Below are 27,660 nucleotides of genomic sequence, written 5' to 3'. Positions count from 1 at the left end.
CAAAAACGCCACAAGCACAAGCAAGATGTAATTTCAGGTTACTTGTGATTACATCTTTCGGAAACGAATATATATTGGCAGGGTATTTTCTTACAAAATGAAAAATGATCAAGATATATGCCTCACCCAGAGATTAGCTGTAAATTAACAGTTACACTTGCAATTCATTTGCTTTGAGCTAAGAGAAAGATTGTGTTTTCATTTCAAATATGTAACTTACACTTTGTTTCCGTTAATCGCGTGAATATTTCTAATGTGTTCTGATAATTTCAATCCCGTTTAAAATCATCCCCTAATTTCGTGCGTGGTGCATTTATAAAATCAATAATAATATGGGAAACTGGGGATCGATTATTAACGAAAGTTCTATTAAAGTCAGACTTTAGTTTTAACACCATATCTGAAATTAGCATTAGTTGAGCATAATTATTTTACGAAATTGAAAATCTAATTCAGAAAATTGGTTTAATTAATGGTTGTTGGAAAGACAGAAATCTGCTGTTAATTCCTAGGGGGAGCTCATCATTTAAGACTTTTAAAATTTTATCTTGTTGTTTCCATCACTCTGTTGTTTTAGTATCTTCTGAACTTTAGAAACAAAACTTTCATGTTCGTGGGTTTTGATCTAAAATGATTTTCATATTGTACAAAATGACTGTTTCTTGTAAATGGTATTCATACTGTTTGTCAGTATGAAAATATCACGTGTCAAATACTTTGACGCTTTGGGCACATTATTACTGTACTTTTCGTTCAGATTATGTATAAAACGTTTTGTATCGAAATAAAAGAAAATGGTTGAAATCAATGTATACGGGTTCTAAAAAAGACATATACGATTTACAAGTAAATCGTTCGTTCAAAATAACATTTCCATCATTTATAATTGTTCATTTAGAAGTGCATGAAATCTAGAAAGTACAAATATTTTACAAAATATTACACACAACAACGGTACTGTCATTTCTTCTACCGATTTTATAGAAGATAAACATGTACTCGACCCTAGACTATTTAATCTGACATAAAAACTGAAATACGGACTGCATTTCCGTAATTACAATTATTGGGGAATTTCCACGACTGTATAATTGTAACTGTGAAAACATACTGTAAGCTTAAATCAGGTAAAGTAGGTAATTTAAAAGTATATATAGCTCCTCTGTTGTTTGACGAAGATAATTAAGATTATTTGCGTAAGCTTTTATAACAATTTTTGTTAGGGTACATTCAATTGATAAAATAAGGCACTTATTTGATTTCCATATGGCAAACTGTGTCATTAAAATTGTGCATTTTTCAAAATGTTTCTATTCTTGTTAAATTAAGTTGGTGTGAAGGGAGGGAAATGATTTTTGCAGAAAATACATGCATGCTAAGTTGATGAAATGCACCAGTAAATATATAGTTGGAAAATTACTGAATAAGCTTTTGCTTTAGTCTAATCTGTACCCACACTTCTGTAACTAGTATATTTATTGTTTACATATGATTTTGTATATACGTATAAATATTTGAAATAAACAATGTATAAACTTTAAGTTAACTAAGATCGCGCTTTTTATCTGTGACTTCACAGTCGGTCGTATATAACGACATCAATATGATCAGTTTCTGCGACATTAAGTGGCTTTAAATGCTTACTATATAATATATAACATTACTGTCAAATTATATACAAAAATTGTACTTATTATCGTAGACTAATATAAAGACGTTTGATGTTTTATGGTCAAATGGCTCCCTGCTGTTTTGCCAAAAATAGATGAAAGTAGGCACTTCAAGACAGTAATGAATAGATCTAATTATCTTGATAGAATCACAATTTCCTGTCTGATAATGAAGAATTATGAGAGTCATTTTCAGTTCCTTCTGTATGCTACTCGGTCACAGTTTGAGTCTTTATTTATACGGGGATTGCTATAAAATGTTTGACTATTATACTAAGTGACTTGGAAACAAAATTGAGATATAACTTTATTGTAGGATGTCGGGGAAGGTCATTTACTCCGTTTCCTTAATAAATATAACATGCTAGAATATATTATTTTGACTTTTCCGACGGTTGTTAAGCGTTTGGAATCCATGGACAATCATTTTCGCAGCCCTTCATTGTAACGTCAGATTCAGTCATTGTTACACATCATATTCATTAAAATGGGTATATATCGAGATAACCATCGGAGATATAAGACCATTGTATTTACTTAATTTATTGAATTTTTGTGTGTGTGAAGAGTAGTTGTCCTAAGAAGGAAATAAGTCTGTTTTCTTAGGGATATATTTGTTGCTATTTAGATTCAACAAAATTGCCGTGAGGACCAAATATGAATACAAGAGAAAACTGGTTTGTTTTTACGCAAGGTGAAATAAACAAATATTATTTCAATAGATTCAATACAATCTACTCTAAGGTTACGTTGACAATAAAAATAAAAATAAATCAGTAATCTTGAAAACTAGATGAGTAGGTAGCGTCCACCAATAATTAAAAAATAAACAACACTTAATATCAAAACCATCTAGACAATGCTTTCGATCTGAAAAAAATTCAGCAATAGATTTATGTTTGGCAATACCTTTGTTTCCACTGAATAATGTCTTTGGTTGGCTATTTTACAATATGTATAAAGCTTTAGAATATTTTGTTTACTTTAAACGGAAATACTGTAGAATTAAATATTAGTTGTATTATGCATTTAGACGTGTAAGTCTCATGCAAATTCTTGAATCGTGCTAGTGATTCTTTAATGATTTGCAAGAAGTAAACGCACAAAAAAGCAGCATTCAAAGTAGCTTGCTACAAACAATAAGAGGTTTCCTTCCCAGTAGTGTCAGAAAATTCAAATACATGTTGGAAAACTGATCTTGTCAAAATCTAAAAGGAACAGCCAAAACATTCGCCTCGCAATGAAATGCAATCCCTGATTTAAAAGAAATATCCTTATTGCAGGGGAAAATCATAAAATCCTGTCTAGACCGTCGGAAAAATAGTTTTAGCTGTTATCTAAATAAAATGTTCTTTTGGAAATTTTCGTGTCAAGTGTTCGTTGAATTTTTTTCGAATGAGGCCATTTTTTTATATACTTTTGTGAATGACGTTAGAATGCGCATACGATCTCGTGGTAAAGACAAACTTTCATATTATGGCACCAATGTTAATTATCAGTATAATAACGCTTTTTATATTCTTGTAGTGAATGTAATCATTGAAATATGCTTTAACTTCTCAAAGATGGCGTCTTCGTTTATACGAATCTATCTTTATACGGCTGTGATGAATTGAACGATTCTCGAATTAGCTTTTATGAAAACCAGTATTCTCGTGATATGAGAAGGTGTGGTATTGACCCCTATGGAGCTGGATTCATCGGCCTGCGGGTTGAGCGGCCTACACCTTAACCCTTACCCTGATAAATCTGCAATTATAATGAACATGTCCATCTTTGGACAGTACCATTAACTGTTAAAAGGGGTCTTTACTAAAAATATACTGACTAATTTGACAACAGTGCAGATCATGATCAGACTGCACGGACGTGCAGGCTAGCATGATCTACATTGGTCGCAAGGGCACAATCAATCGTGGTCTGCGCGATAAGGGTTAATCACAAGGCCACCGCTCCCCTAAGCTGACTTCGTTTGTTTCATTTAAGACATGAACATTTCCTCCTGTTTGTCGGCGTTACACTTGATGTTAATTTATAAAATTTGAGTTCTCATATTATAGCTTTCTGTCAATGATTATTATATTTCAATTGTATATTTAACAAAAATGTCGACATATTACATTTAAAATATTCTTTTTGTCAAAAAAGATGATTTAACATATACATTTTAATATGCTACTATGGATTTTGATTTTATTTATACATGTTGTAAATCTTTAGTTGCATTTCTTCATATCACTTGTAATAACTCCATACTCCATAAGTCATACACATAAAATAAGATTTTTGTTCAATTTTTGTATCCTGTCGATATGGCTTCCTCGTTTTCCAATTTGAAATGTACTGCAAATTCTTTTTATCTGAAATGAATTTATATAGGAAGCATCTGTTTTCATTTACATTTCCCAGACATTTTTGTATATTTCAAGAGCAACAGTAGATGGTTCGCCTGATATATGCTTGTTTTGTAACTGATCTAGTACATTTCACATATATGTTAGGCTAAGTAGTGTTTATTTCGAGAGGTAACACAACGGGAAGCATTTCTCTCGTGATATGCGTGGGAGTTGTATTTATAGGTATCAAAATGTTATGCCTGCTTTGATTGTATATTTCGCTGTTGTAATGCTGTTTAATCCTCTGCATATTTGTACTAATTATTTGGGACAATTTTGTCTGGATCAGTTCACAGGCTGTACAACATGTTCATTTAATTTGCAAGTGCTTAACAGAATTTTAAGTATCATGCGAGCTAAATTGTTTACCTTTCAAATCAATGTTTTGCTCATTCTAAATGATTAGAACAAATGAGCCTTTTTCCCCATAAGTTAACTATTGTTTTAGATCTGAAACATACAAAACAATCTTGAGTTTAAAGAATAATGTAGGTATAACATGTCCCAACAAAATATAGCCTATGTTGATTAGAAGAATGAGGGCACTTTTTGAGATTCATGCGTTTTGAACGAGATTGTGTCTCTAAAATTGTTGAAAAATGTACACTCAGCTAAAGTACTGCATTTTGTTGATGTTTTTACTTTTTATGAGTTTTCTTGTGAAAACATATATTGGTTAAACTATGTTAATATTTTGACATAAAGTGATACGCTTCTATTTGTTTTTATGTCCAATGTATGAATGACTTAAAACCAGTCAAAACATACCAAACAAATCATTTGCTAATAATAGCTTGTTTTAAACGATACAAACGTTTCTCATGTAAAACATACTAGGAGAGCAATTCATCAAATTATGAACACAGGGAACATAACTTTTCTAGAGTGTGTATGCTGTTGTATGACTATTCTGTATCTATGACAATAACATGCATGAAACGAGAAAAAAGAACTACATCTAATTAAGGTGATATAAATGCAACGCTGGCAATGAGACGCCTAACATAAATAAAATGAACTTTTCCTGAAAAATTGCAATAAAATGTATGTTTTCGACTCGATGACTACCGGAAAGTTTTCACGTAAATTCTAAGTGTTAGTTTGACTTATGTAATAAAACGTAATGAATTATTTGCCAGTTAAACATCACAGATAATCAGATGACTTTCTACAACAATAAAACCAATTATACGCTTGATTAGCTTCCTGAGGTTCCAGTAAGCGTGCAAAGCGGAGATGAATTTAGGAATATTTGTATCCATGACATGTTCACACACTCAACGCTCCGGACCTGTCACACGTCCAAAAGTTTGGCATTTTAAGAAGGTATGTTTGAAATGCGATGTCGTATCCTAATAGTTACTTATGCATTATTATTTCTTCGAAAAATTTATTCATTTAAAAATAAGGCAAAATTTACCCCTTCCAGTTTTGGGAGGGGAAAACGCAGGGTCCGTTCACTCCAAAGCCGTCATTTGATGGTGACATAAAACCTATACTGATATTGTGTAAATTTAACATTCCCTCAAAACAGGAATACAGCTTACATCTTCCGATATCGACACTACCTCTTTCTGTAACCATCCATTATTCATAAAATGAAGTAGGAAACACTTTTCCTTAATATGTAAATCAACTAGACTTGCAGACGGATAGTAATCAGAAACCTCACAAGCACATTGAAAGTGACATTTTCTTCGGTCACTTGGGATTAGGTTGTGCTGAAACAAATATGTCTTGGAAGGGTAATATCTTACAATATTTTAGTCAGGTGTCACAAATGAGTTAGTGTACAGCTGTAACTGTAACAATGCATTAGCTTCAAGCAAATTAAAGGATTTACCGTTTAAAATATTTCATTAGCTAAGGTAATAAACACGATTCCAAGTGTTTACCCGAAAGTCAATTCCTACATAGTTTATTTTCTTGATACAGTTCATTTACATGAGAAATGTTTGTAAACCTTTTGGCTTATATATTAGGTGGAATAGCAATTCATTTATTAATAACAATTTGTATAAATACGCTTACAACTTCATTTGCATATTTTGTTAAATTTGTATTGTCATACGAAAGAAAAATAGGACACACTTTAATTAGAGACATGATATTTGAACTTGAATATCGGGAAATGACATAAGCAATAAACACTATCCTGTCAGACGTATTTCTATTTCCCGCCAAAGGAGGAGAGATATTGTTTTGGTGTTGTCCGCTTGGTTGTTTGTCTGTCCGTGCATGCGTTCGTCCGAGCCCACATTTGCATACTTAGGTGGCTATTGGAACAATAGGTAAATGTATGTTTTCTTTGATGTCCTAAAAGAACTGTACAATAGAGAGATCAAAAGAGCAGCCGCATAAATACCCGTATGTAGGAACGTCTGTCCGTCCGTCCGTCGTTCCGTCCGAAATTGAAAATACTCCTGAATAAAAAAGTATTTTAGCTTGAATCAACAAACCTCACACAATCTTTAAACAGTTAAAACGCTACAATTCAAAAAGTGTTTTAGTTAAATCATCAAACCCCACAATCATGATTATTATTTAATACATGACCAATAACCATATGATCAAACAGGAATTGAACCCACAACCCCGAGATAGTAGCTAAACTCTTTTCCATACAGCTGTATCTGTTCATGCGTCATGATGACGTTAATTAAGAAGTATATATTATTGTGTTGTTTTTTTCTTCAAAAATTATAACGTTATTTGCATTCAGACACCGAAATTTAATTTATGGTACCATACGGAACATCCACGAGCCACAGTGCCAGGGCAATACTTACGGACAATATACGGTAAAATACTGCTTGTGGCATAAAGGAGATGATACACTTACAGGGTTTAAGGTAGTATATGTTTATCTTAACAATATATATCGTTGCATATGGCATTATAGGTATATAAGTAATATGAACAAAAAAAGTGTTCCTTTTAGCAAATAAGAGGGTGCGGTTGAAAGGAGTGGACGGCGTTTATGATGGGGTATCTATAGAAGTATATATATATCCCAACAATATGCCAAAGATCACTTAATAGCAGTGTACTTCTGTTATTAAGGCTAGGTGCCTTGAAAACTGTTGCCAGCAGTTAACTGGCTATATAAAAATACAGCATTTTGCGAAATTTCAAAAGTGTCGTATTTCCTAAACCAGGTATGTTGCATGTATATTCTGATATCATACGCAAGTTCAACGCAAAGTAAAATTCTTAGAACAACAACTTTTCATGAAATAATTGGTGGATCTTCAGCAAAATTAGACCTTACTATCCTTGTATAATCGTCTCTCGCATTAGGTCAATGGTATCAGTTGATTCTTTTTAGAGCCAGAGAGCTATTGTTTTAAAAATAGAGAAATTGACATAACTTCTTGTAATGAATTTAGTGTGTATCATCGTTTTACGGCCTTAAGTGCGTTCGAACAGTTCTGTGCTAGATCCTTTCCTAGTCGCTAGAGCTAAAACGTAGAAGGATCTTTTAAACGCCTTCTTCTCATAAACCTCTCAATAGATTTTCATTCAACTTTGTTTGTAGCATCAGTTTAGTCTCTTTATGGGGCTTCCAGAGATAAAAAAATTAAAAAGAGTTTTTAAATGACTTCTCCGCATGAACCACTTGATACATCTTTATCAAACCTGGTCGGAAGCATCCTTGTTATATCCTCTCTAAGGTTTGCTGTTCTTTAGGGGCTGCCACCACAAATGATAGAAAAACATTGACTTTTTAATGACCTGCTTAATGTATACATAAAATATGTATATTCTAAACTTGAGGCCTAAAGATTGTGGTCTTGAGGTTAGCGACATAGGTCCATTTTGCCCTCTTGTTTTTATGTCAGTGTTACAAAATATGTTCTTTGAAGTTCTAGTTTTTACTGGAAGTTCATTTTTCCTAGAATATCATTTTATATCTGATTTTGTTTCAATAAACTATATCACTTTCTTTTAAAAGAATCCCCTAAACTTATTATAACCAAATATAAAGTTAAAATGTGCTTAATGCATTTCAAAAATCAATATTTTCCATTGAGGAAACAACTTTTAAACCTCCAGGGACAGTTCTGTTAAAATAAATCCTAATAGTGCCCATTTAAGGCTTAATATCAAGACTGTGATGTACATCATTTCAGCAAAATAGCTCTTAATTACGAAATCTTGTTGCACTGATTGCTGTTAAAAAGAGACGATACTGTTGTTATTTCCTTAGGATTTAATCGCATTTTAAGTCTCAAAGAAATTTATTGCTTTGTTTTGGCAAGTGTGAACTCGGTATAATTAGAATTTTCTTTACAAAAGGAGACAATTTTTTAAATTTTTATAATTTGATATAGTTAAGATGTATTAATTTAAAAAAAAATCAATAAATGTGATATTTCCCATGAATCCCGATTTCTGCATGTTACAAAACGCATGACGTTTTGATTGCTAAAAGCAATATGCAAAAAAAAAAAAAAAGAAATCCTATAATATTTTATTCTATATCAAATCCATTTAATTGTGGTTCGAAAATTGACGTTTAAGTACAGGAGAACGGTTCAAGTAATTGATAGGAAAGTATCAAACAGCATACATTCTTCTTTGAAATTATTCTTAGTGTCTAGCTTCATATATATAATTATTCTGCTGAAAAAAGTAAAAAGGCGAAATTCCCACATCACTGTGAATGTTTATTACAGCTAGTGTGAACACTTATGTGTACACATGTAAGTGTTAAAATATACAGATGGTAAGTTCAAAATATACATTTTGGTGTAAATAATTTTGCTGAGCTTCTGAAGAAATACTATTTACAAAAAAAATGTACCTCTATAATCATGTTATCGGTTGCCTTAATTAATGATTATATTTAATGAAGCTTCGATTATTTCTTGCATTTGCTGGAAATAAGCAATTTTATGCCTCTGGCACGAGACACAAATAGAATATATTCACTTGAACCCAATGATTTGATCATTTTCCAGTGATAAGGATAACTAGTCAGATAACAGGATTCCGTCTTCTAAAACTATACAATCGTTTTTTTATGTCAATATTAGGTTTTCATCGTTTGGTGATTCAGAGCATGGAGAAACGGTCTATATTGTATCCAGTACGGAATAATAATGAACGGTCACATAGCACAAATGCAATTCACTGACTGAAAGAAAAAATTGACATTAAATAAAATGCTTGCAAGAACTGTACATTTCTTTTTCATAATGATGTCACTTATAAATTGTAGTATTTTGTAAACTGTAGACGGTTACATAGAGCAGAATAATTTGCAGGTGTAATTTATTGTTTGACTTTCCTGCATTTTCTGAAACACATATATTTTATATAGTTACTTAGTGTTAATTTGACATTTTAGTATACGTTTGTGTTTATCCCGTCATTTTATCACAAATTTATCGTTGTCTGTTCCGTTTTAATATTAATGTCCACCTTCTTTTATTCTGCACTACTGATCTGTTTACAATTACAGTGTTTGTCTATCTATTGAAACCAAAGAATTTAATTTCACACTAAAGTTTAGGGTTTTCTAAAACATCTTAATGAAATTTATTTATAGGAGTTTTCTTTCAACAGAATTTCTTGCCGTTATTGCAAATGATCTCCTATCAAGAGGGCTGAATAGAATAGTTTTGTAAATGTGTGAAGACTCTGAAAGTCACTATTTTTGATTAAAATCAAAGCTTTCCTAAAAACAAAATATTTGGATAATTTATCAGATTATGTTATTTCTATCAAAGTGCTATTAAAGTTGTACACGATAGTATAGTGTTATGGGGACTTATTCACAGTACTTCAAAACTAGGTTACAGTGCGTTGTGGTCGTAAAGTGAAAAACAAGCTTATATTTATACATGGCCTTACTTCCCTTGGAAATAAAGCAGTCTGAATCTGTGTGTTATCATGCAACCCATGCACTGTTTATACGTCAAAATTATTATGTCATGGCGTCAAACGTCTTGACGACGTGCTAGAAAATACTCACAGAAGAAGAAAACATTTGGTGGATATATCTTCAAATATCTAGTATATTATCTTTGATAACGTGTTATACTTGGAAAAATATATCTCAAACAGTGATTGGCTCTTGAATAAAATTATTGTTTGTCGATCTCATATAATTCATATGCATATGAAACTCAAACATTGATTCTATTCAACAATAAATAACTATTCAGGATATATCATTTCTTCATGAATTATCTAGTTATTCACAAAAAATCATCGAATCAAAGTAAACTTTCAGCTGCGGAATATATAGCTAATATATTCATATCGTTTATATTTTTGTTCATCCGTTACAGTGATATAACTATAAGTACCGCACACTATTACGGCGGTTTTGTGGGCAGCAACGCATGCCACAGATTTACCATACCACACATTTACGGACGATATGTCTTATTTGAAACCGAACAGCATGCGTAAAAGCATCTACGCATGAAGTAGTTCCATGTCCTCCATAAATTTTACGTAATTCAAGTCTGTTTAACTTTGAGAAACGCTTCTGATACTCAATTTTATCAAAAAGAAAAAAAAATACGTTTCTTTAGTACACATTTATCGTAATCTATCATACATATATATTTCATAACAAAACAAAGCGTATGAAAATGAGCACGCTTGCTTTAATCAAATGACCAAAACAAGTCTTGATCACGTGACCAAAGTCCAAATAACCTACAAAAACAGTACTTCAGCACCATCCGCGTAGATCTATAATCAGTATTAAAACCATATTTTGCTATTAATAACATTTTGAATTGAAACTCAATTCCTGCTAGAAATGTAAATCGAAATTTTATTTTCTTAACAACACCAAAGGGCTTGTTTTTGTCACATGATCACATTTTGTAACGTGACCAAGTTTTTTTCACGTGATCAAAACAAAGTCTTTAGTACTCTAAACCTATTCAATATCCCATACACTCAAAGTATGCGTATAATGGTTGTGGAAAATCAATTTGTTTAGGGATTTAGGAAATAGTTTTCGTTTGAAATCGTTATTCGGCCACTTGAGAGGTCGCTGAATAAAACTATCACGGGAATATAGTGATACCGTGCGTTCTATTTCGATACAATACTGAATGATAAAATTGCACCCGTGTAAGCCGGCGAAATTTGTAGCATAGAAATAAGTTTATGGAAACATATATTGCATTAAATCAATAGTAGAGGTATTATTTTATTTATTTTTCATAGAGAAAGATACGATACTTTCATAATATTTACGTACTAAATAATTTTTATTTGCAAGACTTAGAAAAATAATTGCGGCCGTAACGATCGGGGCGAAAAAATTTAGAAGTGTCTTTTATCTATGTAATTTATGATTAATATATTCATTGTCTGCTTTTACCAAGATGAGATCAAGTTTGAAACATTAAAAAAAAATACATGTCAAGGTCACATGGGTCTGGACATGGAAATCCGTTTCTGATAATTAACTTGAGAACCACTTGTCCCAGAATGTTGAAACTTCATAGGATGATTGGACATGTAGAGTAGATGACCCCTATTTATTTTTTAATCACTTGATCAAAGGTTTTGGTCACAGGAACCAGAACATGGAAAACAGTTTCCAACCAATAACTTTAGAATAATTTGATCCAGAACCTTACCAAACTTTATACCATGATAGGAATTACAGAGTAGATGACCTTATCGTTCTGGTGTCACTTAAGCTAAGGTCAAGGTCACAGAGGCCTGATCATGGATAAACACTTTCTTATCAATAACTTGAGAACCACTTGACCCAAAATGTTGAAACTTCATAGGATGATTAAACATGCAGAGTAGATGACCCACCTTGATTTTGGGGTCATTAGATCGAAGGTAAATGTCACAGGGGCATTAACATGGAAAACAGTTTTCTTGAGAACCACTTGACCCAGAATGTTGAAACTTCATAGAATGGTTGGACATGCCAAGTAGATGATTACTATTGCAGCCAACCATTAGTGTCTCTTAGACTTTCGCTATTATCCCCTACTGACTTCTTGCCTATTACGACTATTTATTGGGGGAGACATCGGCTTTTCTAGTAAAGCATATTTTAGTTTGAAAATGTATCTCCCCACACACTTTGAAGGAGGATGGGTAAATTGTAAATATTATTGTTTGCTGTTGGTCGATCTGTAGACCAATCGGTTTCCGGATGATAATTCAAGAACGTTTGGGCCTAAGATCAAGAATGCTTATAGGGACGTTTGTCATGACCAGCAGATGACCCCTATTGATTTTGAGATCAGTAGGTCAAAGATCAAGGTCACAGTGACCCGAAACAATAGAACATTTTTGGTAGATACTAGTAACTAGAAAATGGTTTGTTCTAAGATCACATTTGATACGGAGGTTACTTATGACTGGTAAATGACCAATAATTATTGATTTGAGGTCAGGACGTCAAATTTTCAGTGCACAGTGACCAAATAATTCCTGTTCCTTGTGCAGTAACTGAATGCATCAAGGGGTCATTTTGTATTCTACGAGCTCTTGTTATAACTTGAATCTGCAAACATCACATAATTATCAATTAGTGTATGACCACCTTCGCTCACATTTACTGTTATCCCCTCTTGTTTTGTTGGTAAAAAAGGGTTAAAAATGCTTATTGATCAAAACTTACTTATTTATAATAACTAGAATCACCAAACTTAAGCTAACTGTTCATGCCCATTACCAGAAGCTATCAACCGCTGCCCACATCAGTCCTCTAAGTGCTTTGATTATTTTGAGCAATATGTAAATAAATAATCTGTAGCACTCTCGTTTAAAACAAATGATATACATACTTTTACATGCATTGTGTAAGATTGATTTTCTCTAGTTTCTAATTCATTGTTTCGTTTATTATTTTCGAATAAAATCGGTATTATCTTTAAATCAATCGATACTAAAATTAATTGCTTTTTAAAATGAAGTGTAACATTGTTATAAAACTTATAAAACTTACCCGTTGAACTTTAAAAATATCACAGAAAAGCTTAAAACATTATAGATCATATTAAAATCGAAGTATATTTAATTAATAGTGAACAAGTTAGAACTAACTCGTGTTGTCTTCTTTAAATTGTACTGGGAAAAATACAGTTTTAAAAATAAAGTTTTTAAAGTCTTGGAATCGAACTCCCGATGAAAAAGTATTACACAAATACCATTTACTCTCGGCAAACAATGACTCACTGACTACATCATGATCGTAGTGTATTGACTTAATTGTATGTTATTGTATTGTTTGTTTACATTTCAAAACGCCATAATACCGTGCGATACCTATATTTACTACATGTAAACAGTACAGCATGCTATGAGCATTTTCCATCAGTGATAAAGAATTGTTCATTTACATTCCGGCTAAATTATCATTTCCGTGGAGGAAGGAAAAAACAACATTTATCAAATTCTTTGATATCTAGTGCCAAGAAAGTTGTGAATGTTTTTGCGTGCGTTCACTTGCCAATCTTCATACTTTGTAAATAGCGTAGCAATGTTTTAAGATTGTTATGAATAGGTAGTGATTAATATGTTGTACAAAACCTAAGAAAAGAAGTGACTGTAAGCAATGTTCTAGCGGTGAATTGCTTATTTTATTTGTCGGGCGTTAGAATCATTCATGACCGACCGGGAATTGCGTATGATATATTAATGACACATGACGCATTTGTTTACAGCTAATTTGCACGTTTTTAGCTTGATTGCATAATAAATAAGTAAAGGATATAAAACAAAAACGATCCAATATGTAAAATAATGGACTGTCCAAAGCGCGTCAACGTTAAGGACCGTCCACTACTTTATGCATGTATATTGGATCGGCTGAGGTTACATCTTACCTAAACATTGTTTTTATGACTGTAAATTGCCGTACAACATTCCAAATTTAATCCGGTTTTATTATACGCCCGAAGGGACGTATTAACGCCCGAAGAGACGTATTATGTTATGACGTCGGTGTCCGTCTGTCCGTCTGTCTGTCCGTTAGCAATGTAATGTCCGCTCTGTAACTCTTGAACCCCTTGAAGAATTTCAAAACAACTTGACACAAATGTTCAACACATCGAGATGACGTACAAAGCGCAAGTTTTGGATAGCTCGCTTCAAGGTCAAGGTCACACATAGGGGCCATAGTCATATAACTTTGTTTCGTGTCTGCTCTGTAACTCTTGAACTGCTTGAAGGACTTAAAAGAAACTTGGCCAAAATGTTTACCAGATCAAGACGACGTGCAGAGCGCATATTTCAGATGGCTCGCGTCAAGGTCAAGGTCCCCACTTACAGATCAAAGGTCATATGACCTTGTTTCGTGTGTATATTGTTCTGCATTGCTGTGCTCTTGTTTTTATTTGGCAAATCCCTTTAATGTTTGATTGAATTTCTTCCCTTTGATATTACTATAAATAGCTTATTTTGTCACGTAGTGAAAAATTGAGACCAATTATCTGTGGTAAAACATGGATGGTACCTCCAATTGTTAGGTGTATTTTGACATATCTGTACCTTGTAAGGAATTTTTTGGGGACTTATAATTTTTATCTGTAGACTTAGATTTTTTTTGAAATTTCATCCCTTTGTTGTTCCTGTCATTTGGGCTTCACCTGTCAAGTTCTTTAAATTTTGTTCCCATCCTCCTCTGATATAACCCTTCAGGCGTGTATTGCCTCACTTACCGGAGCGCTTGTTTCCTTTATCGCATTTACTAACAGTTCTAATATGAGTATGAAATACCCTGATCCTCATATCCACTTTACACACTCTTTTCTCCTAATATAGGATTGCGCTTTTCTCGTGTTTCTCAGATGCAGATGGTTTTTTTTCTTTCATATGGAACATTCAAAATTCCAATTTTACGGAATGACAGGTTTTCTTCTCATAAACACATAATTATATAAATTGCTGTTTCAGGCATAAAACACTCCAAACATGTTCATGCTAGATCATACGGGCCCAATATCAGTTGTAAAGCTCTTATAAGCGAGCCGGATGTCGCCAAAACTTTCGACTGGAAAATTGGAGCATTTTAACAGCTTGATTTGAAAAGGGGCACCTAGAAATGTCATTTATTTTTTTTTAATTAACATTTATTGTTTTGAAATATTTAGTTAGAAATTTCCACAGGAAACCTACCTTTTCACAGTATTTTGTAAATATTTCATATGTACATTTAAACAAACACAATGGTATAGAAATCATAAAAACAAAGAAAAATATCAAACAGGGAATGCCACGCACCAGCCTAATGCTAAACATTCCTCACAATAATAAAACAAGTACAATTTGCATGAGTTTATAAGACATTCCGTCCATGGAAGTAGCGTTATACATGTTCAGCTGTAGTCTTAGCTTAGATTTTCAATCAGATACGGATAAATTCATAATTGTTAAAAGTTGTTTTTGACATAACAAACAATGGACTATGTATAATTAAGAACAATGCTTGAACATTTACTAGAGGTGTTCAACTTACATCTGAAAAACAACCCACAAACTTAAACATGTATGTTAACTAATTTATTATATCCGAGGTTACAGACTCTGTAACATTTTATTTATGAGTTGTTATGTTTTTTATAAATTTCGCACGAGTAAGACAAAATAAACACGAAATTCAATATAATTGTGAATTGCACTAGACATTTTATATATATATAAGTAGCAAATGTAGATGGACTAATGTAAACGCCTCTCGCATTTGAATATATATGTTATTTGGTTGCTTGAGCATAGGCAAAGTCATTTGACCGCTTTCTTTGGGATACCATTGCATTACTGCAAGGTTAAATTCTATAGTTTTTAACCTAGTCTGCAAGGTTAAATTCTTTAGATGTTATATTTGTTACTCGTATGCAAGGCTGTTTATGAACTTGTAGCTGTTGTATATTTGCTGAATGATTTATGGCAGTAACTAAAGAAAGGTAAAAAAGATAACTACATCTGCATATATTGTTCCTTTGATTAACATTTAAGGTCAGTGCAATAGCAAAATACCCGCCTATGCCAGATATAATGCCGGAGGGCATTCACATAAAGCTGAAAAGTTGTGTCGGCGTGACTTTCAAGCTATAAAAAAGACAAATTACTGTGGACCAAAATCATTTTATCTAACTGTATACAATTCTTACGCATAACTTTGCTTTGTTGCAGTCAATGCAAAGTTTACATATATAATTGACATTTGACTATGTCTTTGGAAACGTGACCTTCCTTTAAATAAGGTAGTAAAGACAAAGGCTTATTAGAGCTGGTTGTGTTTAAACATCATATTAATTGACATTTACCTGTATGTAGTAGTATGTACCGCTGGTATAACATCAATATGTTGCCATGCCTTTACACACAAAAATGCTAAATTTCCTATAAAGTTAGATATATCTTAGAATGGCTTTGGCCTCAAGTTGGTGGCTTTTCGTGTAACATTAAGTACATTAGTTAAAATTATGTTATCGTGTCTTTGTCTGCTACAAATGCCTTATACATCATATCACGTAATAATTTCTAAATTCTAGAAAGACTTACTGCTGTCAACTTTATTACCATTCCTCATACCTCCGGTAAACAAAAATAGATTCAATATCGCATAAATCCAATTTAACGATCTATATTTTCTACAAAAATCTGCAAAACCTTGAACAATGTTTCTGTTCCATCTTGCCATTCATGGAATGCAAATAGAACTCTTAAATACACATAATCAGTGCGATGAAATCCAGTATCTCCAGACTGCGCTGTAGATCAAGTATCATTAGTAATGCTAACTCTATCCATACTCCGTATTTATGATAAATATAACGATTATGTAATTACGAAAATTTCTCATTATACAGCTCTTTAACAATAACTGATGTGAATTATATACCATTATAAAATCATTTCTTAGGATAAGTATATACTAAGCGACAGAATAAGTAGAAAGCCCTACTTTATACCAGTTGTACATTTTTACCTAGATGACGTATTTGTATCTAACTAGACATTGTTTGTGTGAAAGATAAGTAACGAATATATTTTATTGATGAATTAGCTGAGACAAGTATGCTATGGCGGAAGTTAGAATACATAAAGACGCAAAATACATCATTAATTTATATTAATGAAATAGAATAAGGTCGCTTTGTTAAAAGTTATCACGTACAGCACAGCTGTATTAATGAGCAATATACAACATTGAATTTTGAGTAAGAAATGTTAACGATATGTTCATCCGGCATCCAGAACTGATAGTGAATCTTTATTTAGCTAGACCGAACAGTATTAATGAATATTTAACTTAGTCATGTAATTGCATCATAACTACACCGAAGGTCTTTGTTAAACATTCCCAGGTTCAAGGTTTTCACAACCCAAAATATTTTGACATTACATTATACATACATAATCAAACCGATCAATAAATAAGAACCTGAGTTGACCGAGTCTTAACTAAAGGTAATTAAATAGGCAACACCTCTCAGCCCTTCCGCCGACTCAACTGGAATTCTATATTATATATATTGAACGGACTACGTAATCTAAAAGGACAAGACAAGGTAAGCTTTAAGCAATGAAATTACTTGGCACATACTTGGATAAATGGCACAACATATTTTAATACGCACTAGACATGATGTACGGTGTATACATGAAACATGGCAACGTGATTTAACTTCTTCCAATTGTCAAACGGATGCTGATTGATCCATTTTGTAGCTGTTTTATATATTTCCTTAACAATGTGTATTTTGTTCTTTTTCATTTGAATGTCTAGGGATTAATTACTTCTTTTTAACAGTTCGTGCTTCTAATTGGCAGCCCTACCCGTTAGCTGACAGGCAGTACTTTCCGCTGCAAACATGTTTGACGTTGCACTGAATAAGATATATTCTCAGTTCGACAAAAACATTATATGCATGAATATGATCAGATAAGTCCCACTCTTCAAATTTTGAGTAATATGTTATTTTCGGAGACGGTAAAATTGATTTTCTTTCAACAAAGAAAATGCTGTAAGCTAATATAGATGAGAAAAAAACTAGTATCTCTCCTATTATCCTTCGATAATTATTATCGAGTGCCATGTTAACCTAGGTATTTATTGGCTATGTGTTCTTTTTGAACCAGGTAATACCAAACTTTAAGGTATTAAGCAGTTAAGTTACTATTATTTTTCTTGATTCTAAGAACATTTAAGAGGCATCACAGCGGGAAGCAATTCCCACTTGTAGTCGATGGCATCATTCTAATGAAAATGTAAAGGTATGTTACGTTGTAATTAAACAATTTAACCTTGCGTACTAAATATTTCTACAAGCATAAATATGAGTATATTTTTCACTTATACATTTCTTTTAAATATAACTTTTGCACGAAATGCAAAAAACTATTAATATATATATAATATAAGTATAATAAAGTTAAAACTTCCTTTACTGGCTCGGTATGACGGTTTAAAACCCTAAAATAATAAACAATTAAATCTCTTAATTTGATGCTTTTAGACACAACTTGGGAACCACAAGTATGGAACCACACGTATTGGTATACTCTTTTAACTTGTTACTCGGCATTTTCAATAACGTAATTCGTAACTTGGCATTTAAAACGTGGCATTCTACGTATTATTTTCGGACGCAAAAGTACGGCCGGCCGTTGAATAAGTTACCGATTTTTCCGGTTTGCGATAGTTGTTTTCTCTTAATCTTATTTTGGTGCCGCCCCATGTGGTTCTGGGACGATCTGTTTATGAAAAGAATTGGAACCACTGCCTTACCCTTGCATGATCGTAAGAGGCGACTAATAGGGTCTTAACACTTGGTTTTGCAGTAACTCTGTGAATCCAGCAGGTATGCAAGTTTTTATTTCGATGTAAATGAGATGTGGAACCAAACTTTGTAGTCCTGTTTGGCGCCATATAACCTATACCGTGTTGGTGCGCCGTAAAACCCAAATAAATAAATAAATATTTTGGTGCCGCTGTTTCTAGACATTTTCAAATTGAAGTGGCATCTTCTTTGTCAAAACAAATATCAGACAAGAACAAGATTCATGGTTTCAAAATAGATTGATCCACAGCCGATATTGTTATATATCCAAAGCATATGATAAAATTTAATTTTGTATTTTATCTTCGCCCGGACCCCCACTACTTTTCAAATTTATATTTCTGCAGTGCAAGATGATATGATATATTTTATCTGTTGAACGAGCGATTGCAATTTTGCATTTCTTACACCATTATGTTCATTATCAACACCTGCCACACCTGCACAGTGTTATCGAGCAAAATAATTTAGATTTGAAATGCGGGATAAATGAGCCTCATTAAAGTCACTGTTATAATTTATTCATTTAGAAGGTTTTATATGTCTTATTAATGAGGTATGATCATAATGAACAAACACATTTGACCGATATTATCGACTACTTTTACAAATATGTGTTCCGTATTGATATAATTTTATGCATCTAAATTAAAGATAGCTCTATAGGTCTTGTATTAAGGACAGATACGAAAATTAACAAACATCAAAGCTCAAAATACTTACAACTGTACTCTTCATTTTTGCAACTGCATATACCGCCTTGAAATAAAAGTTAAAAAGCTTAAACTATTTTCCTTAAAGGGGACAGTGTCAGTCTTTAGATGATTTTATATAGTTTTCATGGTTCGTTTCCATGGTTACATTTATTTAGTTAAAGATATGGTTATATTTCACAGGAATAAATGTACAATTTTAGTAAACAATATTTAGTATGTTTTTTTTTTCACAGTTTCGATGTATGACTTCTTTATAATGGTATGCAGTAGTTAAAAATTAGTAAATTCACATTTTTGAAATGTTGATATGTTGCACAAGACATAAGCTTAATTTCCAAAATGTACATGTATTTATTTCTAAGATAATTAGATGTTTTGTTCAGAATAAAAAATCTAGCTGATCCAGTTTTTATTCGTTAAATGTAATGTAATATTATAAAAAATGATATTGACCTGCTGCGTTCTCAATATACACATTGAACAATATTGTTCTCTTGATGCAAGGAAACCCGATGCATTTGATGCCGCTGGGATGGGATTGATGGTACTCTTACTAAGTGTAAAGAATTTAGAAACTGATAAGTGATGGCTGAAATGGTGTTTCATTCAGATTCTACTGTCAAAATTGGAAATTTTCACCAGTTTCCATTATATCGATGTCATACGTTTTGAAATCCCATCATTCTGCTCTTTCCCTAAATTCATGCATATTCTATTAAACTCAACAAAATTAATTTAAAAAGGCAATGTGTGACAAGCATAATAAATGAAATGCTTGATTAATGAATAGTTTTGTATCTGTAAAACATATCATACACGTTGGTGTAAATTTGCCAAAAAAAAAAATAGTACCTGAAACAAAATAGAATTGCTCTGACAAATCTTATTAGTAAAAGTTTAATTTTGTTACTTTAGTTACTCTCTGTTTATTAAAGGTATGCATGTTTCATTAGTGCATCAACGCCAACATGTAAGAATTGTTAACTGGTTGAGGGCACATGCCTACATGCGGGGTTAAGTTTACAAAGTGTTTCTTTACAATTATGTTTAAATAATTTTATATATTTGCATCATTTACAAGTTGAGTTATTAAATAATTTTATATATTTGCATCATTTACAAGTTGAGAATTTCCAGCAATTAAATGACGTAAAATTCGCATCACACTGAGTGTATGATATAAAAGTCCTTTAAAATGAATAACTTGTCGTCTGATATATATATATATATATATATAGCAAACACACCATTTTAATGTGTGTAAACCGCTACATAACTTTTGCGAGAACGATTGGCTGATAGAGCCAAATCAAAGTCTTCAAAACATATATAATTACATTCTTACCTCGGACCGGATTTGATTACATTATATTTGTTGGCAAATGGTTTCCCTAAAAACTCTTATCATTTTTGTTGTATCGACAGAAAGACAAGGAATTTTATTTTATTCTACTGATAGTCTGTGCCAAACATTTGGTAAAGTCTGTGAACATTCATTTAGTATTTACAGCTGTAGAGCTTAGAGATGCTGTAGGTATGATAAACTGTATGTGTTCATGAAAGTTTGGCTGACAGATAGCCTGTTCACTATTTGTACACTTATGATTGCCTCCATAGAGGGTGCTGGATATAGTTATATCTTAACATAAACATTGAAAAGCACATAAATAGTTCGAAGTATTTTCACAAAACGTGTATTAACTTACATCTGATACAATAAAACATATGATAAACACGTACGACTCGGTAAGATATAGATGTTTAATTTTTTGTTTAATTAAGGCTTCTGTCGTTTAATACATTTTTTGAGAAAAAAAAAAAAACAAAAACAACAAATGTCATATAAAATCTGACAAGAATAATGGATTTGTAAACAAATATTCTACACCGTAAACATGATATATCTTAGTCATTAGTTTAACATTTTACTGTTTTAAACACTGACGTATTAGTATGATAAATTAATTTGTCAAATTGGGAGTATTAAAAGAATGTACACTGGAATACACAGTATTTGCTATATTATTAGACAATGAAATCAATAACAGAACAAGTGTTACTTTTAAGAGAGAGAGGAAAGAAACAATAAGCTAACACATAGACAATTTTGGGATTTTACGGTGGAATTGTGGATAAAGGTAATAACACTAAGTTTCCTTTAACAACAGCATCTAGCACTGAAACAGTATATGCTTATAAAATCACGTTATACACTTGTAATTAAAAACGTTAGTGTCAGTCTTTCAGTACGTTTTAAATTATGTAGTCTTATTTATTAAGACTTTCACGGCTTCTAAGAGAACCTGTCGAAGTATTTCAGTATGTTTCTTGTATGATAACGTGTCAGTCGCTTATTTTTGACTCCAGTTTGAGCTCCAACAATACTCTTACATAGATTGTGCTTACGATACAAGCACTGCTGGCTTAAAAATGTTCTAGATATTGACAAAGTAAGCTTGTATAGAAACCGTGTTTAACTTGTATAATACATTCCTACCTCGGCTTTCATTCGGTTAAAATTGTTAATATATCACCGCATTATATCAGAACTGACACGAGAAATCGTCCTTCTGAAGAACACCACGATACATAATGAGCAATTTTATTGTTTTCATTTCCAAAAAGCATTTCGAAAATAAATTGTATCTGACCAAGATAACTATTATTAATGAAACACGAGTATTGATTATTTGTTACTCGTAACACAGCGCCCGTAGTTATCTTTTTCAAACTGAACTCATACTTATCGTTTTCAAATTGAACAATTTTAAAATTGCTACTAACAGTACTCTTAGTTATCTCTTACAAGTTGAATATGTTGTTTTGAATATTTTGATTGTTGTTATTTGTATAATTCACTAATTTAAAATACAAAGTAAATATAAATCATGTAAACAGTAGAATTACCTGAATTTGTCATTGAAAATTTTCCTACACGTTATTAAAATGTTAACACAAGCCAAGAATTGAAACTAAATTTTCTCAAGAAGGACAAAATGAAGATCGTGACAGCAGCTGATTTGCTGAAAATGATTGATTCGTAATATGTATTAAAAGGACAATTTCTTTTTCTCTTATATTCTAAAATTGGCCTCTGTTTTAATGTTTTAACTTCAGAAGTATAACAATTTATACAGTAAGCGTTTGAAACTATTTGAGACGCCTTAAGTGAATGTACATGTACAACGACATGTGGAAACATTGCAGCTTTATTCAAGTCTGCTGTGTCGGCTAGAAAATTATAGACTGGATTGCATGCGTCAGTGAATTGTAAATTAATACATTATGCGTTATCTTTGCTTCGTTTAAATCGAGAAAGCATTGTTTTTGTTTCGTTTCCAAGTTGTTTATGGACTATTTTCCTATGTTGATCATCACGGACCAAGGTCCAGCTCGATAAGGACTTTTTGATCCGCTATTTCAATTCTTAATTAACTTCTCAAGGAACATGAATTGGCTTTATTGTCGTCAGAATAAAATTGTATTTGGTATATGGGATTACATGAAAGTTTTTGAACTTAATTTTTTGCGTTTTATTGACAGTATTTAAACATGATAATAGGTCATTTAATACACTTTGTCTAAAGCTAAGTATAAAGTTGTTTGGTTAAGACTATTATATAATTCTTTCATAGTTCTAAACTGTATTTTTTTTCACTGATATATCTTTTACATATGGTGTCATTTATCAACTGAGGTATTTTTACCGAACTGCTAACTGTTACACAGAACGGAAGAATATGCCGGTACATGTACAATTTGGTGTTTGATCTTCCGGCATTTTCTGACCTTATAGATACCTTTTGCCCACAGGACATTTTGGTATACGTTTGTGTATATCCCGTGATTTTATCACAAAATTAACGACGTTATCATGTTATATGAATGTATTTATATTAATACCCACCTACTTATTCATTTGGTTTGAATCTGTTTTCTGCACTATTGATCTATTTACAATGACTTTGTTTATCTATCATATAAAATGTACCTAACGCATTTAATTTCGCACAAAAATGAGTATTTCTACAACAGCACAATTGAATAAAATGTACGAAAGACCCGTGGTGACATTTCAACTTCATTATTTCACGATTTCTGCTTCATGGTTTCACGATTTCCACTTCATGAATTCACGAATTCACGATTTCTGCTTCCTGATTTCACGATTTCCACTTCATGAATTCACGATTTCTGCTTCCTGATTTCACGATTTCCACTTCATAAATTCACGATTTCACATATTCACGATTTCACGAAAACTCTTCACAATTTCTTGATTTCACGAGTTCATGATTTCACGATTTCTTGATTTCACGATTTCTTTATTTCACGATTTTTACTTCATGAATTCACGATTTCACGATTTCTGCTTCCTGAATTCACGATTTCCACTTCACGAATTCACGATTTCACGAAAGCAACTTCACGATTTCTTGATTTCACGATTTCCACTTCATGAATTCACGATTTCACGATTTCTGCTTCCTGAATTCATGATTTGCACTTTACGAATTCACGATTTCACGAAAAAAAATTCACGATTTTTTGATTTCACGATTTCCACTTCTTTTTAACTTCCCGATTTCATAATTTCTTGATTTCACTTGTACTATTTGGCCTATCCATTCCGTTACTCTCCATTCAATGAAGTGTAAACGTAATGAATGGTCTGGGTTACAGAGGATGAATTTATACTCCTGCATACGTCTGTGTGGAGGTTGGGGAGGGATATTGGTGCCTGTACCAACATAGTATTGGGTACTTTCAACACTAAAACATGTATGAACAAAATAAGATGCCCAAGTAGCTTTACTGTTTTAGACAATTCCAAAATATATAAGTATGTTTATTATGCCCACGCCATTTATGGCGACGGAGCATTAAGCCTTGCAGTTGTCCCTCCGTCAGTCCGTTATTTTGGAATCCGTCTTTCCGTCCATAGACACATTGGTTTCTGTTCATTTAAAAGAGAATGCTTGCATGGACTGAATTTATATTTTGTATGTATATCCTTTCCAGGCCTGTAACGTCTAAGCCACTTTTTTACGTTTTTAACGGCCCTCGTGGTAAGGCCGTACACTTGATCAACTCAGTTTGCATACCATTTACACAGCAGGTGGCAATAGCTTACATGTGAATAAGGTGCATCGCTTTTCATTTAATAGCACAAAGATGAGGAGCTTACTAAAACCGAAAAAAAAAGACTGGAACAATTTCACATTTTAAGCAATGATGCATTCTAAAAGTATTGTTTGTAAGTCTATTTCCTCATCAGTTGAGGCATTTTCGGCCAGTTTTCACTTTCAGAACCTAAACATGGTTGTACAATTATATAACACGCCATCTTACATGTAGCGAATATCACCCGCGGTTTTCTACGTCATATATTAGTCATGTGACTATTAAAATCGCGAAAAGTTGAAATTGTACTATAATTATGAAATCGTGAAATCGAGAAATCGTGAATTCTTGAAGTGGAAATCGTGAATTCGTGAAATCTTCAAATATAATTATAGTGAAATCGTGAATTCGTGAAATCAAGAAAGCGAGAATTCGTGAAGTTTAATGGTGAAATTGTGAAATCGTGAATTATTAAGTAGAAATTGTGAAATCGTGAATTCGTGAAGTGGAAATCGTGAAATCGTGAATTCATGAAGTGGAAATCGTGAATTCGTGAATTCGTGAAGTGGAAATAGTAAAATCATAGTAAAATCGTGAATTCATGAAGTGGAAATCGTGAAATTTTATCATGAAATCGTGAATTCGTGAATTCATGAAGTGGAAATCGTGAAATCATGAAGCAGAAAGTGTGAAAAAATGAAGTTGAAATGTCATCATTGGTCTTTTGTAAAAATGTCTTCATATGTAGTTCATTCGAAACTGAACTCTAAACATTTATTTAATTCAACGACATCATTGTTCGGGATAATCATTTTTAAAGACAAAATCACCTTTAGTTATTCAAACAAAGTAACGTTCAGCGGTGGTATACCTTATTTGTTTATATTTTATGTAATTATCTATTTGTTTATCAGTTAAAGTGATATAACTATTTACTACATGAAAACAGTACATCTTACATCAGTGATAAAGTATTGCTCATATACATTCCGACTAAATCACTATTGCCGTGGAGGAAGAAAAAAACAACATTTATCAAATTCTTTGGTATCTAGTGCCAAAAAATTTGTGATTCTTTTGTGCGTACGTTCTCTTGCCATTCTACATACTTTGTTAATAGTGTAGCGATATTTTATGATTGTTATGAATAGGTAGTGATTAATATGTTGTACAAAACCTATGAATAAAGGTGACTGTAAATAATTGTTCTGACGGTTTACTGCCTATTTTATTTGTTGGACGTTGGAATCATTAATGGCCGACAGAAAATTGCTTATGATATATTAATGACAAACGCATTATTTTAACATATAATTTGTATACTTTTACTTTTATGACATAATTAATAGTAAAGGATATAAAACAAAAAACGATCCAACATGTATAATGCTAGACTGTCCGAAGCGCGTCAGCATGGGGTACAATATTACACTGATAGGCCAATTCTAAACAAATATTGTACTCCAAGGGAAAAGTACAGTACTTACTTCAAGACTTAAATTCTACTTAAGCATTTTCGGCTTTTAAGCCATTGTTGTGCAGAAGGCTCGCTTTAAACTGAACAGTATTAAGGAATATTTCACTAAGTCATGTAATTGCGTCATAAAGGCATCGGAGCCATTCTGTTGAACATTCCAAGTTTCAAAGTTTTCACATCACACAATTGCTTATGAGGGGTGTCCGACGTTGCATTGCAAGCCGGACTATAATAACATCTTTAAAAGGATAGAACCATAGCAGACACAGTTTTATTGAGTATTCATGTAAAGTGATGAAATAGGCAAACCCCATAATGGCCCCAGAGCCGACTTAACTGTAATTCTTTCAATGGACAAACATGATCAAAGACGACTAAACAAGGTAAGCGTTCAGCAGTAAAATTACTATGAACGATGGGACAACATGTTTTAATATGCACTGGGTATGTTGTATACATGTTTATGTAATAAATAACTTGCTATCGTGATTTAACTTCTGCCAGTTATTTATCAGATACATATCAATCCATTTTGCAGCTGTTTTTAATATATTTCCCTAACAATGTGTATTTTGTTCTTTTCATTTGAATGTCTAGGGATATAATTACTTCTTTTTCACACTTCGTGCTTCTAATTGGCAGCTCTTTCCGTTTGCTGACAAGCCAAACCTTCCGCTGCAACACTTTTTAACATTGCACTGGATAAGATATAACCGACGTATTTTCAATTCGACAAATAATTATGTACAAATGTGATCAGAAAAGCACCATTTTACAAATTTTGAGTAATATGTTATTCTTGGAGACGGTAAAGTTGATTTTCTTTCACACAACGAAAATGCTGTAACATAGATGAACATAGATGTGAACAACCTTCGATAATTATTATTGGGTGCCTTGTTAACCTAGGCATTTATTGACTATGTGTGTTTTTCAAACCAGGTAATAACAAAGGCATTAGGGAGTTAAATTACTGTTATATTTCGCTTGCTTCTAAGAACTTATTTTAAGAGGCATCACAACGGGAAGCAGTTCCCACTTGTAATGGCAGCATTCTAATAAAAATGTAAAGGTATGTTACATCCTAGGCGTTCAATTTACCCTGGTGTACTCAATATTTCTGGAAGCATATACATGAGTTTATTTTTCACTTAAACTTTTCATTTGCAAGAAGGAAGTGCAAAAACTATTTTTAAAAAATTCAAAATTATAACAAAACTTCCTTTACTGGTTTTGTATGAAGGGCTATAATGTAAAAATGATAAAAAGTTAATGTTCCTAATGAATGACTCTCTGAGACAACTTTGGAAACACATATGTCGGTATAATCGTTAACGTTTTACTTTGTTACGCACCATTCGGCATTTCAACAATGTAACTCACCACTTGGCATTTTCAACTCAGTAACTCGCCATCCTTCATTTCAACAATATTATTAGTCACTTAGCATATAACATGTGACATTCTACGTATTACTTCAGGATG

The 27,660-nt window shown here is 32.4% G+C and overlaps 1 protein-coding gene across 2 annotated transcripts in view; it reads left to right on the top strand.

Moving 5' to 3' along the window:
• LOC123547145 (5-hydroxytryptamine receptor 4-like) overlaps positions 1-27,660 on the top strand; it is a 325,172-nt gene that overhangs the window by 60,563 nt on the left and 236,949 nt on the right. Inside the window, exon 1 of one of the 2 annotated variants that reach the window (XM_045334006.2) lies at positions 21,696-21,712. The exons of the other annotated variant lie outside the window; for it this stretch is intronic. The gene's annotated coding sequence lies outside the window, so the exon portion shown is untranslated. Of the gene's footprint in view, positions 1-21,695; positions 21,713-27,660 lie in introns of those variants that run through there. 2 annotated transcript variants of the gene reach the window in all.

This window comes from Mercenaria mercenaria, chromosome 9 (assembly GCF_021730395.1).
Source record: "Mercenaria mercenaria strain notata chromosome 9, MADL_Memer_1, whole genome shotgun sequence".
NCBI classification, from domain to species: Eukaryota; Metazoa; Mollusca; class Bivalvia; order Venerida; family Veneridae; genus Mercenaria; species Mercenaria mercenaria.
Note: the sequence above shows the minus strand (reverse complement) of the source record. Positions and strands in the feature narration are given on the sequence as shown.